The sequence below is a fragment of the Larus michahellis genome, chromosome 3, assembly GCF_964199755.1.
Source record: "Larus michahellis chromosome 3, bLarMic1.1, whole genome shotgun sequence".
Classification (NCBI taxonomy): Eukaryota; Metazoa; Chordata; class Aves; order Charadriiformes; family Laridae; genus Larus; species Larus michahellis.
In genome coordinates this window covers 62310164-62323951 of record NC_133898.1, presented here as the reverse complement: position 1 = coordinate 62323951, position 13788 = coordinate 62310164, and positions in this window count along the sequence as shown.

The window sequence follows — 13788 nt, the reverse complement described above, 5'->3', positions numbered from 1 at the left end:
AGTCTGGCTTCTGAATAGCAAAACAACAAAGGCCGCACTCTGAAGTCCTTCTTCACTAGATTTGCATTTTGAGTATACTTGATAGCATTGCAGAAAAAAGTGACAGAAGATCATAGAAGAGTCCATGGCATTGTTATCCTCATTACATCTAGCATTAAAAGACATATTAATTAACTGTTAGGAAAATAAAGAAAGGGAACTAATAAAAAAGTGTTATTACCATCAATTGGATTACTATAGTTATTAGAAATACTTTCAGAGAGAGAATAACATTGCCAAAAGAGAAATAGCTTCACTGGTGATTTTAAAACTTGTGGGTTTAAGCTGTTACCATCAACTTACAGAGGGTATTGTGGGTCTATATCACCCATATCCCTTCACCAGAGGACTCTCTGGTAAAGCAGCTATCCAGAGAAAGGAGACCGTTATTCATGTGAGGTTGTGCATGGCTCATCATGCTCAGGTAACCTGATAGTGTTTCTGTCTTTGATTCCACAAACATCCATACAGGTCTTTGGAGTCAGAATCCGTCAGGAGGCCATTCAGTCGGATAACGCTGTGTTGACAGGATGGGGTTAGTGATTAATGGTGTCCTGAGACTGACAGCTCCCTCACTGCAAAATTTTTGACATTTCTAAAGCTTTGTGCATTCTACATTGCCATGAAAGTAAAGCCTTCAGAAGATTTACAAGATTTACAAAAAAGGAATCATAGTGATGACTCCATTTATGATCAAAAAGCTCTTCTTTTTCATGCAAGTTTTATTCTTTCCCCTGGGAACGGACTAGAGACTGTATGCTGAACTGCAAAGAAGTTTTCCATTGAATGTGTTACCAAAACTAGTTATCTCTAAAGACATTTTGATTTCAGTAGAACAGTATTTTATGATAAAAATAAAAAATTCTGAAAGTGTTTTGCCTGTCCAATTGATGAATCAGGCAATAAAGGGTGGGTTTAAGGAGGGCGGAGCAAGGCTCTTTTCACTGGTTCCCAGTGACAGGACAAGGGGCAATGGGCACAAGCTAGAACATAGGAAGTTCCGTTCAAATACACGGAAAAACTTCTTTACGGTGAGGGTGACAGAGCACTGGAACAGGCTGCCCAGGGAGGTTGTGGAGTCCCCTTCTCTGGAGATTTTCAAGACCCGCCTGGATGCAGCCCTGAGGGATGTGCTTTAGGCAATCCTGCTCTAGCAGGGGAGTTGGACTAGATGATCTCTAGAGGTCCCTTCCAACTCTGAAGATTCCGTGATTCTGTGATTCCGTGATTCCGTAATAGTCCAAGGTGCTTTGATAGCACAGAGCCCTAGATATGTCGTGAGTGTAATTAGCTAAAACATAGTAACATTTGTGAAGTTTGGCTCCAAGATTATGTTATTTATATATATGACTTCATAGGTAAAACTGCATCAAATACGTCTCTCTTTTTGGACTACCAGCAGTATTCAAGCCTGACCGTTATACAGTTCATTTTCAAAATGCTCAGAGGTAACAACCTCAAATGGGATCCTCCAAACTCTCAGTTTGGAGATAACTCTTATTCTCCTGAAAAGACTTTATTACAGTCATTAGATTTGCCATGTGTTTCTTCTTCCTCATCTACTTCCTCACCATGAATAGCCTGCTTTGGTTGGAAGTGACCGACAAATATGCGTGAACTGGGTTTGTGGTTAGGCAGAGAGCCAGGTTATTCTCCCATTGCTCCTAGGAGAGCACCTATGAACAAAGCAGCCTTTGCAAGAAGTCCTATAAATTTACTGTTTCGGATTATACTGCTGTACTTCATACTCCAAGCTGAATTCCTATCAAGATAAAAGGTGGTGAAGACTTCAGCAGACACGTTTTCAACTGTGTGACATTTTATAAGCACGTTAACCCAGGCTTCAAGATCTCCGCTCTTTGCTTTTTGTTTTGCACATTGATATTTTGTATGTGCATTTAACAAATAAAGCACAGGGTTTGCTTGTGTAAAGTGTATCTCTCTGGCACTAGTTTATCTTTGATACTGCCACAACTGAGATCGCTTCTATCTCTTTCAGATTAGGAAGGGCTCCTGGGAGTTGATCTCTGCCGGGATCCTGTTTTTGGAAGATGCTTTCCAGTTAGGTGCCTAAAGTACTTGATGTATTAAGTCTCAAGATACGGTGCTGGGTCTAACTTTTCTCCGGTGCCAAAAGGACACTAGTGTGAAATGCTAAAGTTACCAACATGGAGGGGATTTACTGTTACATTTTTGTTTTACTGCTGGGGTCTGCTGAGTTTATGTTATACAAGTTGCAAGACTTGGTCAGAGGTGTCCAAACTCTGGAACACAGTGTTTTATCTGGTGTTTTTGGTGGTGGTCGGGTTTTTTTTGTTTTGTTTTTTTTTTAGGACTTAATAAATAAATTCAAAATCATGTTTTACAAATGCATTTTACAAATAAAACCTGTTCACGCTGTTGGGTCATTTTTTTTTTTGGTTTGTTTTAGCTAGTGAATGCCCATTGAGTTTAGTGGGACTGTGAAAGAACAGAACAAGATTATCACGCCAAATAGAGATATTAGGATTTGGCCCTTTATAGTCCCTATCATTCCACTACCATCCACATATTGTTTTGAAAATATTTTAAAAATGAAATGGTGAACTGGGAATGGAAGTTTAATACCCAATAAGAAACCTGACTCTATGATGAAACAGAGAAAGCTAACAGTGAAGAGGATGTAAGTATGACTTAAAGTCTTTTCCAATGCAAAAAATAGCAGCCAGATCCAGATAAGCTGTACCTCATTTATCCCCATCACTGATTTTTTAAGTAATGTGAGTGGGTAATAAACCTTAGAGCATATACGCACTCAAAATTAATAGATATATTCTTAGATTGTTGAATGTATCTGGCAATATAGGCTGGTAAATGTCTAACTGGTAAAATTACATTTAAAAGGAAGAAATTTGCAAATGTCTTTAGATTGCTTTTGTCAGAAAAAGTGAACCTTCAGAGAAGCTCGATCTTTCAGCAAGTGAAAAGTAAATTTGTTCTGAAGTTTCTGCTTTCACAGAAAAAAAATTAATGCCTGCTGACCAAAATTTTTTGTTTCAGATAAATTTCATTTCTTTTTCCCATCCTATGTAATGTCATTACCACAATCTTTTCTATTGAATTGGTAAAATCTTAATAATAAATTGATAATTTTCCATGCTATTCTGAACAACTATAAAAGAATGTGTGATCAACCTTTGTACTGAATTGATCAAAAATTCATAATGTAAATAATTAGATTTTAATTAGTTCTTTCAATAGCCTGTTTCTGAAATTTGTTACAGATAATCAGTCGCTATACTAATGTAGCCCAGCAATAATTAACATTCAGCTTTCTGGCACTAATCAGCGGAACCATGGCTCGCTTCCTAGCATTTAGGGCAACCCTTGGAAATAATGTGATAAAGCACTCAAGAGCGTTCAGCCAATTAGCACGCTTGGATGAGTGAGCTTTCCAAGCCATCTGATTTTAAAAGTGGGTGCCTCACGCTGTGGAATATTGTCTCTGCTGAATTTCCGAAAGGCTGTTCCATTAAATGTTGGGGATGCAGAAGAAAACCGTAATCAGAATGTATTAACCTGAAATGAAATTATGCTGGTCAGTCAAAGAAAACAGATGCTAGTTAAAAAAAAAAAAAAAAAGTCTGGGAGAAAAGGGTCTAGTTGTAGTCGCGAATATTTTTCTTTCCATTCTGAATGCCAGATTTACATTATGTTAACAAGCATATAATGGGTAGGTTAACTATGATTATGTTAAAATCAGTATTAACCTTTCAGAATGTTTTGTGGAATTAAGGTTTAGAGGGTTTTTTGGTTATTAATTTCTACAGTAACACAGCATTACCTTTGAGCAGTGGATAGAATGAGGGTTATACTTTCTATCTTGTTTTGCTTACGATTTAAGAGGTTCAGAAGTCTCTGGATTTCATGTTCTTATGAAAACATGTTATTAAAGATTCACTTTTAATTGAAAAAAACATCCTATAAGTTTTAGGAAAATCTTTCAACATGTTCACAAGATCTAAACACAGCTGAAGATTCCTATTGGTTAATACATGTTATTAAATAACTAAATAAAACTGCATTTTCAGTGTGAGTTAAATTTGCATACAGCACTTTTCAAAAAATATCTATTATTCAAAGTCTTGCTGTTAAGCAGAACTTGCAAATGATGACTTGTTTATTCTTAGGCAGTTTTTATCTAATGTGACTAAGTAAGTGTCTCATTTATACATTTGCTTATTTTTAAACAGTGACGGTGTTGGCACAAAATTGATACAGTAAGATACTTCACTATTGCACCAGTTTATTATTAGATTTAGTAATAACGTAGTACTTACAGTAAGTTTAGATTTTTTTCTAAAGTACTTGAAAATCATTAATCTATGCTCTAACAGAGGACAGTTAGGTCTATACTATATTATTAGAAACAGTTGGGTAATTTTAATCTAGATGATGAAACAAATTTATTTGTCTATTATTTCTATTTTACATCTTAGTAAGATGTATGCAACTGTGAACAGCTTGGGTTTGTTTTTTTCATCAATAAAATGAAACTACGAAAATGCCTTGTGAAATACCTTATGCAATGAAACGTTTTATGTGTGTAAAAAACGTTGACTTCCTAATTTGTTCTAATAGTTCCCAATCTTTCCTGCTAATTTATAAGATTTATGAGACTCTTCCACACTTCCTTTAAGAATGATTAAAGAATGTTAGTTGATATGACTTTGCTTTACATTTACATGGTTCTGTGCTTCTAAACTGCAACTCAGTGTCCTGGTTTGAGGTAAAAGAGAGCATATGTCATTCATTTTAGTGGCCAGACCGGCCCAAACCACAACACCCAGGTAGATATCATAAATTTCTAGATCTCTATGGCTACTTTCACCTTCCTGCATCCAGAATTGCCTCCTATTTCCCAGATCCAGATATATTTCTTGGCTTCATCCTGTACTGGAGGCAGATCTGGGCATCATTAAGGCCCACCCATACTCACACACCTTCATTTTCATGCAAAGACAATGTGAGTACATATTGGGGACAGGAGTCACTGCAGAACATCTTGAAAATCACACCCAATTGTCATTGGATGCACTCCAGAGGTCATTGTGCGCTCTCAGCACAAGCTGAGTGAAAAGTGTCATGTTCTCTCTAATACTACTGTGGCTAAAAAGCCACAGTATCATAGAATCATAGAATGTGTTGGGTTGGAAGGGACCTTTAAAGGTCACCTAGTCTAACCCCGCTGCAGTAAGGAGGGACATCTTAACTAGATCAGGTTGCTCAGAGCCTCATAAAGCCTGGCTTTGAACGTCTCCAGGGATGGGGCCTCCACCACTTCTCTGGGCAACCTGTTCCAGTGCCTCACCACCCTCATTGTAAAGAACTTCTTCCCAATGTCTAATCTAAACCTACCCTGCTCTAGTTTAAAACCATTGCCCTTCGTCCTATCGATACATGCCCTTGCAAACAGCCCCTCCCCAGCTTTCTTATAGGCCCCCTTCAGGTACTGGAAGGCTGCTATAAGGTCTCCCCAGAGCTTTCTCTTCTCCAGGCTGAACAACCCCAGCTCTCTCAGCCTGTTTCCATAGGAGAGGTGCTTCAGCCCTTTGATCATGTTCGTGGCCCTCCTCTGGACCCGCTCCAACAGGTCCATGTCCTTCTTGTGCTGAGGGCTCCAGAGCTGGACACAGTACTCCAGGTGGGGTCTCACGAGAGCAGATTAGAGGGGGAGAATCACCTCTCTTGATCTGCTGGCCACAATTCTTCTGATGCAGCCCAAGATGTAATTGGCCTTCTGGGCTGCGAACCCACATTGTTGGCTCACGTTCAGTTTTTCATCCATCCAGTATGCTTGCCCCATTTTCAATCAACCAGTATAGTGTTAGCTGCTCTGTCCAGCAGTGTCTCTTTCAGTCTTTCTGCCTCTGAGATAGCATCTGAATTTCAGGACCATCTATAATTTGCACAAATGTCTACCAATCTGCCCACATCTTACGTAAATCACACCGTACATAAGAATGCCTCATTGTACTCTCCAATTGCAGGCACAAAGACACAAACCTGAATACTGGTAGCTCTCACTATGACCGTTGTGCCCACAACTGAATTGAATTAGCTTCACATTCTCCTTTAAAAAAAAAATAAAAAATGGTAAAGTAGATTTGGAAGAAATTATTGTAAGGACCTGGGATGTGAGATGCCTACATACAGCTGTTTCAATAGATATTGCGCTTTCAGAGGTAAGCTTAGTGATGGGGAAGGTCACTTTCAGCTCCAAAAAACTTCACTAGCTGCTGTGAAACACAGAAGAGATTAAAATGTCAAGGAGCTCCCTGAGATGTAGGAGATCAAGGAACATTTGCAGAATATTTCTTCTGTCCTGATATCAAATCTCTCAAGAAAGTATACAGCAAAATGTAGGCAGCCTTGTGGAGAAACATATTAAAAAAAAAAAATAGAGCCTCCTTCCAAGAATTATAGAACAGATACATTAGGAGATGCATAAAGCTGAAGTTTTTGTCAGTAATTCGAGCTTCCTGAAAGATCCTGCAATTGATAACACACCTCTTCATCAAAGGAATCAAAAATGGGATTCCTACCTGGCGGTACTGGCCCAGTCCCCATGCTTCTATTATGATCCACGTGGCAAGTCTTTTTCTGCATGTGGTAAGAGAATTGAATGGTTTAAGGCATATATTCTCTTTTCCTGAGCCTTTTCTGCGCTCACAGTCAGTCCTGCAGACCAAAGCAGGTAGGTGATACAAGGCTTCCTCAGCTCCTAACATTGTTTTGATTAATTTTTGTCCCTTGTGTGCACTTTTGCAAAAGAGAAACACATGGGTCTACTTTCCTACTTTAATCATCCCAATCAAGGCATCTCTTTGATCAACGTCACAAATCACAGTACATTGCATATTCTACAGCAAATAAGTGCAGGGTGTGCTGTAGATTGATATCCAAATGGCACATAAAAGATCCGGAGTGCAGATCAAAAAGGAGTGCTGTTTTTTGGCTGGTCAGTAGTCTTGTGTTGTACTGTATTACTCCTTTATGTCTTTGGCTAACAAGGCTTCTGAAAACAGGCTCAATGAGCTCCTGTGGGAAAACTCACTTTTTGTTCCTTATCAGTTTTATCTGCTGGCTATTCAGAAAGCTATCATGAAAACCTTTTATTGCCTCTCTTTTCTAATTCTATCACAAAATAGCTGAAGGGGCATGAAAACATGTATCCACACAAAGAATATCTGAAACAGTCATCGTGCTTTGGGTCACAGAACCTCATTTTTCAGCCCATTAAGTGTTTATATATGGCTTCCATTATCATGCTCCCTCTGGTGAGGCAGGGAAGTTCTGCCATCCCCTTCACAGATGGGTAACTTGATTATATAAAGCTTATGCTCAACACTGAGCTGCTTTTTGGCCTTTCCTCTCTGCGAGTTATGCTGTGCTATGCAAGGATCCCACATCAGCTCCCATTCGGCACTCTAAGCACTCACATATCAGTGAGTCTGTTCCTACCACATGGTTGTTAATTAGCAATTAGTCCTTTTGTGGCTCTTCTGAAAATTAAAGGCACGGCCCTCCTGTTCAGTTCAGTTCCTTCCAAAGTATTTGAAGCTTCCTTTTATGCTGCTAAGTACTGAGGTGTTTTGGGTTTTGGTTATTATTATTATTATTATTATTATTATTATTATTATTATTATTATTATTATTATTATTGAGGGTGTGGCTTTAGTTTGCTTGTTTGTTTGTTTTTCCTTAATATTCCTGTGCTTTCTTTCTCTTTCGCACATCGTAAACTTTACAGACACAGATGGTCCCCCTCATATATGTAAAATTAAACATATGAAACAGACTACTTGTATAAAATAAATTATATGCAAAACTGTTCGCAGAATCATGGCTTCAGTCCACATGTCATAAATCCAGAGACGACTTGCCCATGGGTCCTGCTGGGCAGCCATGCAAGTTGGCACATACGGAGCCATCAGACACTTCTTTCTTGCTCTTTAGGAGCGTTCCTCCTCCCAGGGCACACATCTATTTGGTAAAAGCGAAAAGCAGGCACTTCTTCCTGTGCTTCTGTTTCTCAGATTGAGACTGGGGAATGCATACAGCGGGACAAGTAACTTATGCCAAGTCACAGTGGTTATTTGCATTGCGGTCATCAGGGTGCAAGGCAGGACTGGATGGTGACTCTCAGAATTAAACACTCTTCTTTTCTTGGTGTACTCAGCAGAGAATGAATAGCTAATTAGTAACTTGCCTTGGTGTTGTACGGTCAATGTGACTACCCTTGGATTTGTCGTTTCCTTCAGTTGGGAGGAATTAAGCTAAAATAAAGTGCAAAAAGGCCGACGCATTTTTTTTTTCCTAATCCATTTCAAACCCTTGGGCTCTTACCAAGGGCCTGTTGGCACATCTGAATGCCTTTGTCTGCTTAGCTCTCAGAGCATGGGGGCACCCTTTTACTGGGGTTCACAGAGACCGCATATGCTGGCAGCAGGATGTGTCCGTATTGGGTTTTGTATCTGTTGATGATTGAGGAGTAAATGCCTGTGAAGATGAAATACCAGCATGTTCACCACCTTTTACCGAGCATATTTCCGTGTTTCACCAAGCCTCCACAAGTGCTTGGTACAGAAACAGCTCTGTTTATTGGAGGTGCTTGTTCCCCAAGCTCCTGGGACTGTGCCCAGTTGCAATCACAGCAGTGTTATTGCAGTTCCTTCCTGTGCCTTTGATGTAGCATTTGCTTTTTAAATTCCTGCTGCTTTCACTCATTTTTCTCAGTCTGCTTTTTGGCTTGATTTCTGAAGGTACTGGGGCTCTTTCAGGGACAAGGCTTTAATAGGGAGCGCATGTTTCTCTCACCTCACCGTTTTGCTAATTTGTAGTATTAAAGCCTGATCAATTTACTAGCACCGACAACCCCTAGAAGTACAGCAAGGACTACATCAAATACAGCATCCACTCTATAATGCTTAGAAGAAGTCAGCTTTAATAACCAAGAAACTGAAATCTGTTTATTTCCCAGCTTCTCTCCTTACCCCTCAAATTACTGCAGGAGTTCAAGGATTTCAGGGACCTGGAGGAGGCACTTGGTGCCTAGCAGGATGAAGCTATTAAATGTCGAATGCCTCACAGCAAAGAGGCTAGGAACACAACTACTAGCAAAACTGAAGGGACTCCCATGTATTATTCCCTTTCATGATCCAAAAAGACCAAAATGCAGATGGCAAATCTGACATCAACACTGAACCTAAACGGGTTATAAAACATTTTGAGTTAGGTTGTCCAAGATGCTCTATGTAATCACAAAGACTTGGTTTTTACAATTTTTTATTATAAAGTTGGCAGAGGCCCTATAGCTCCACACAGGATTTTTAAGGGCATTTCCATGTCAGAGAGCAATTTGCATTTCTCTCTCTATATATATAAGGAGGATGAGGGTATAAAACTCAAACTGAAACAAGTAGGCATTGAATCTACGATTTTTTTCCTAAAGTTAGTGTGACTAAAATCTAGCAAAAGATGTACTCTGGGTACGCCTGGAGGGATTTATTTTGTCTTACACTACTCTTTTAAACCACCGTGAACATTTATTTTTTTTACAAACACAACACATTTCACAAGCAAATTTAGATCTATTGCAAAATAATAGCAGGATTAAAGGAAAACTGGAAATGTTGTGGTTTAATGGACTGAGCACACCTATTGATCTTGAGGTTAGTAGTGTTATCTCCGCATTCTTGGGTAAGCAACTTACCTTAACATTTGTAAAATGGAAACAGCACTAATTTCCTCACAACACATCCCATGAAGAATTAAGGTCACAGTCCTACTCCAATGAAGGCTAGCAGGCGGAAGACCAAGCTCAGTTCAGGAAATGTCGGATGAATTTTGCCCTCAGTTAGACCCTATGGACTTCTGTGGGAGTGAGAGGGTGGCACAAGAAGCAGAATTACTCTGTTGTCCTTTCCCATTCATGCTGTGCCAATCATCACAGCATCTGAGCACTTTCCCAAATTAAGACTAAACAAAGAAGACTAATGTCTGTCATGTGAAATTTCATCTCTGTTCCTCCCCCACAGAGAAAAGTTATGTGAATGCTGTGTAGGAGGGATGTTGCGATATTCACATAAACAAAAAAGGTAAATGCATATTAAAAGAAAAAAAAAAAGCAGACATGCTTATTTACTTCCTGTTGGGAAAGAAAATGTTGAATAAATGAGCTTTATAATTGAACTGGAAAGGCTTCTAGTTTGTTGACATACTGTTCTTTGAAACAGATTTTCAAACCCCAGACCCAGTTTTCATTCACTGTAAACTTTCAGTAATGAACACTGGGGTCAAGAAGAGGGAAGGCTAACAACATGGATTTATCGGTGGAAGGCATCACTGTTACACGGTGAAAAGAAACAAATGAATGTGAAGGACATATTCTAATAATTTGAATTATTTACTAAAATTTGCAGTGTTATTGTTTTTTTGTTTTTTTTTTTTGTAAAGGACAAACAATAATCAGTAATCCATAGGATGGGGAAACTCTGGAGCACCAGTTCATTTTGGGGTAGTCAACAACAATGTGGATACATTTCTAGTCATCCATCCCAATACTTATATTTACACATCCTCAGTTCTAAACCTTCTGCTGATGTTAATTACTATGCATCTGATTTCAGTGTTCCAGTGAGTCCATTAGTTGACATGGTGCTTGCATAGACATTTTGGTTTGGACTGGCAGAAATTCTGTGGGTGCAGGGGCTAACATCACACAATAAGGAACAGACAATGCACAGACCAGAAGAATGTACTTCTGGCTAACCACATCAGACACACATAATCTCACTGCTGCACTAAATAACAAATGTCTATCACGAATGCTGGAATTTTTAAATAGGACCTAGGCTAACATCTAATTATACTGAAATCAGGCATTGTCTTTGCTAGTCAGAAAGCAGGGATGCTACACAGTTCCTAAAGTGAAATAGGACAGCCCTTCCCCCAATTATACACTCAGTGCTCCGGCTGATTTCAGTAACCACTGGACTCTTAAGTGCTGGGTATCCCAACTTCAGTAATTACATCTCTTTCTCCATAAGACAAGCATGGACGTGCACAGTTGTCTGTCCCGATGGTCTGCGCTGGTATCTCCTTTACACAGAACTGTTAAGCTCTCTGCCAGCAGCAAAGCTGGGTTCTCAGCTTCATGTTCTTTTCTTTGGAGGGAGGGAGAAAAAGTACAATGTCAGAATGTTCAAGGAACAGAATGTATTTATTTGGAAATGTGGTTAAGAAATTGCTCAAGTTGATAAAGTTTAAGCCCTTTTGCACTTTTTCCTCTGATTTTTTCCTCTCCTTTTTTCCTTCTCATCAGCAAAATTCTCCCACTCCTACAATTGCATTTGTTATGTGTTGGTCATGTTGTTATTCTCTTAAATTGGATGATCTGAAACCTTCCCTTTTTATTTACTTTGAAACACAAACTGCATTTCCAATTCCAACACAATTATTCTACAGCAAAGCCCAGGGGAGCTTTGAGTGGGTAAGGAATGAAATACTGTATTCACTTAATAGTAAAATTTGCTGGAGCCACCATTTTACTTTCCATACATATTTTATAAAGGAATCACATCCAATAGCCTTTGGTTTCGCTGACAGTATTTTCTGATATTCTCCTACATTTGGACTTACCTTTGGCTCACAGCAAATTGATAGATGGGGTCAGGGCTTAAGAGCTTTGGTAATTAAAAACTTCCCTGCCATTTTCTGTAGGCACAAGCAGATTATCCGGTGTTGCAGAGATTCTTACAAACGGTACTCTAGCTGCCAGCATCACCAGAAAAGTCAGACACATTTCCTTGTACTAGGTTCCAAAATAGCATATGGTCTAACAGCCTCTGAAAGATGCTGTCGAAGAAGACGGTTGCTGACAAGGTCAAGCCTGGTCGTAGCGGGGGAGATGGGGCTTTTCCATAAGCAGAAGAGGTCTGGAGGGCAGCTCGGCTTCTAGTGTGGGCAGATTTCAGGCACAGAAGCAGACTGATGAAGCGGTTTTCCCAATGCGAAGGTACTGAACCGCATCTTCATCTACCCTGTTGTGAAGCAGATCTGAATTTGGCGTGTGACTTATGGACTGAGTTGTATAACTGAAAGCACGTCTTTATCTAGGATCTTAATTTATAAAGGGCTATTAAAAGATTGGCCTGGCCAGTTGCGTGAGTCTTTCTTTTTTTCATCAAAATGTTTTCTCAGAAAGCCCTCGGCACCAAACGTGTTGTGTATCTGTGCATGCATGTACAATACCATTTGTATTATATTCTCCTACGGCCAGTGACTATGTATGCCTCTTACAGGATGCTTCAGCATGTAACACTGTGACAAACAGAGCAGAAATTATTTTTAAAATACACAGGCAATGCTTACAGTCCTCTTCTCCTACTATTGGCAATATCACAAAATTTCTAAGAGAGAAAAGATTTTATTATTTGTTGGTTTGGTTTTTGTTGTTGTTTGTTTGTGTTTTTTTTTTTTAAAAAAAGGCTTGTATACCAAAGGTCCCTTTCTTGGACTATGTCCTCATCCACTGAGGGATTTATATGAAAAATAAATGTTTTCATATTTCTGCCTATGGAATCTGAAATGTCATGGGAATCCTATCCAGGCCTAAATTAACGTTGCACTACTGCTCAATCAATTCCATTGAATTTGGTGGAGTTTTTTTAATTTATATCATAATAATGGAGGTCAAACTGTGACCATGATTTTTATAAAATAGTGAGTTAAAGCAACCAACTTGAGACGTTTTTAAAAGGCCAGCCTTTCAAAAACTCATGATCATTCCTTTTCCCCGCCTTCTCTCTAAAAATGAGAGGCTTCGGGGTGTCGCAGGTTGTTGAGCCAAAATCATGAGTAATTTCTGAAAAGCGATTCTTTTTAATGTTGGCAACCTTATCTACCTGTCTCTGACAACACACCGGCCAGGAGAATGCCTGGATCTTGTAAATAACAGTTGGTGAGTGTAAAAGAGGCCCTACAGTTTAAGGTGCTTTGATGTTATTTCATTTTACACCCTTTGATTTGATTCATAAAGTGGTGCTTTGGAATTCTTTGTAGTGTTCCTTAGCACGATTAAATTTCCAGATGCTTCCTCTCCACTATAGCTCTGATTGTATCTTGGGAACAGGCTTTTTTGGTTAGAGGGTGCCATTTTTAAACATTCACTTTTCAGGCTAAGGTTGCTGTTCAAGTTCTGGTCTGTTGCCTTCTGAATTGTGACAGGCATTGAAATGCTCTTAAAAACAACGGTATCATTCTTCTCAAATAGACTCTGTTTCCTTTTGTTTGTTGTGTCTGAAGTATTTTACCGGGCAATAGCAGCTCCATGCCATCTATTGAGTTAGGCTTCAGACAGGTTCAGCAAACAAGCAATTGATCTTAAAAAGCTGGATTTTTACATATGCAAACAGTGATGTTGGCCACAGCGTGTTTATAGTGCTGTCTGTCTTACTTTTGAGACAAACTAGAGCTGAAAGATGTTTGTTTCATGGAGGGGAAGAAGAAACTTGGTGGGCAGATTTTGACTTCATACAGATACAAATTTCCTAGTGATTATCAATTATCTTTTATTATGGAGGATACATTCACACATATTTACCACACTGTCATTCTGGATTGTATTAAATTAAATAGAGTTTCTCAGGATTTACAGTAATATGCCCTAGATTAGATTCTAGCCAACAATTTCAAAAGGGAGAGACG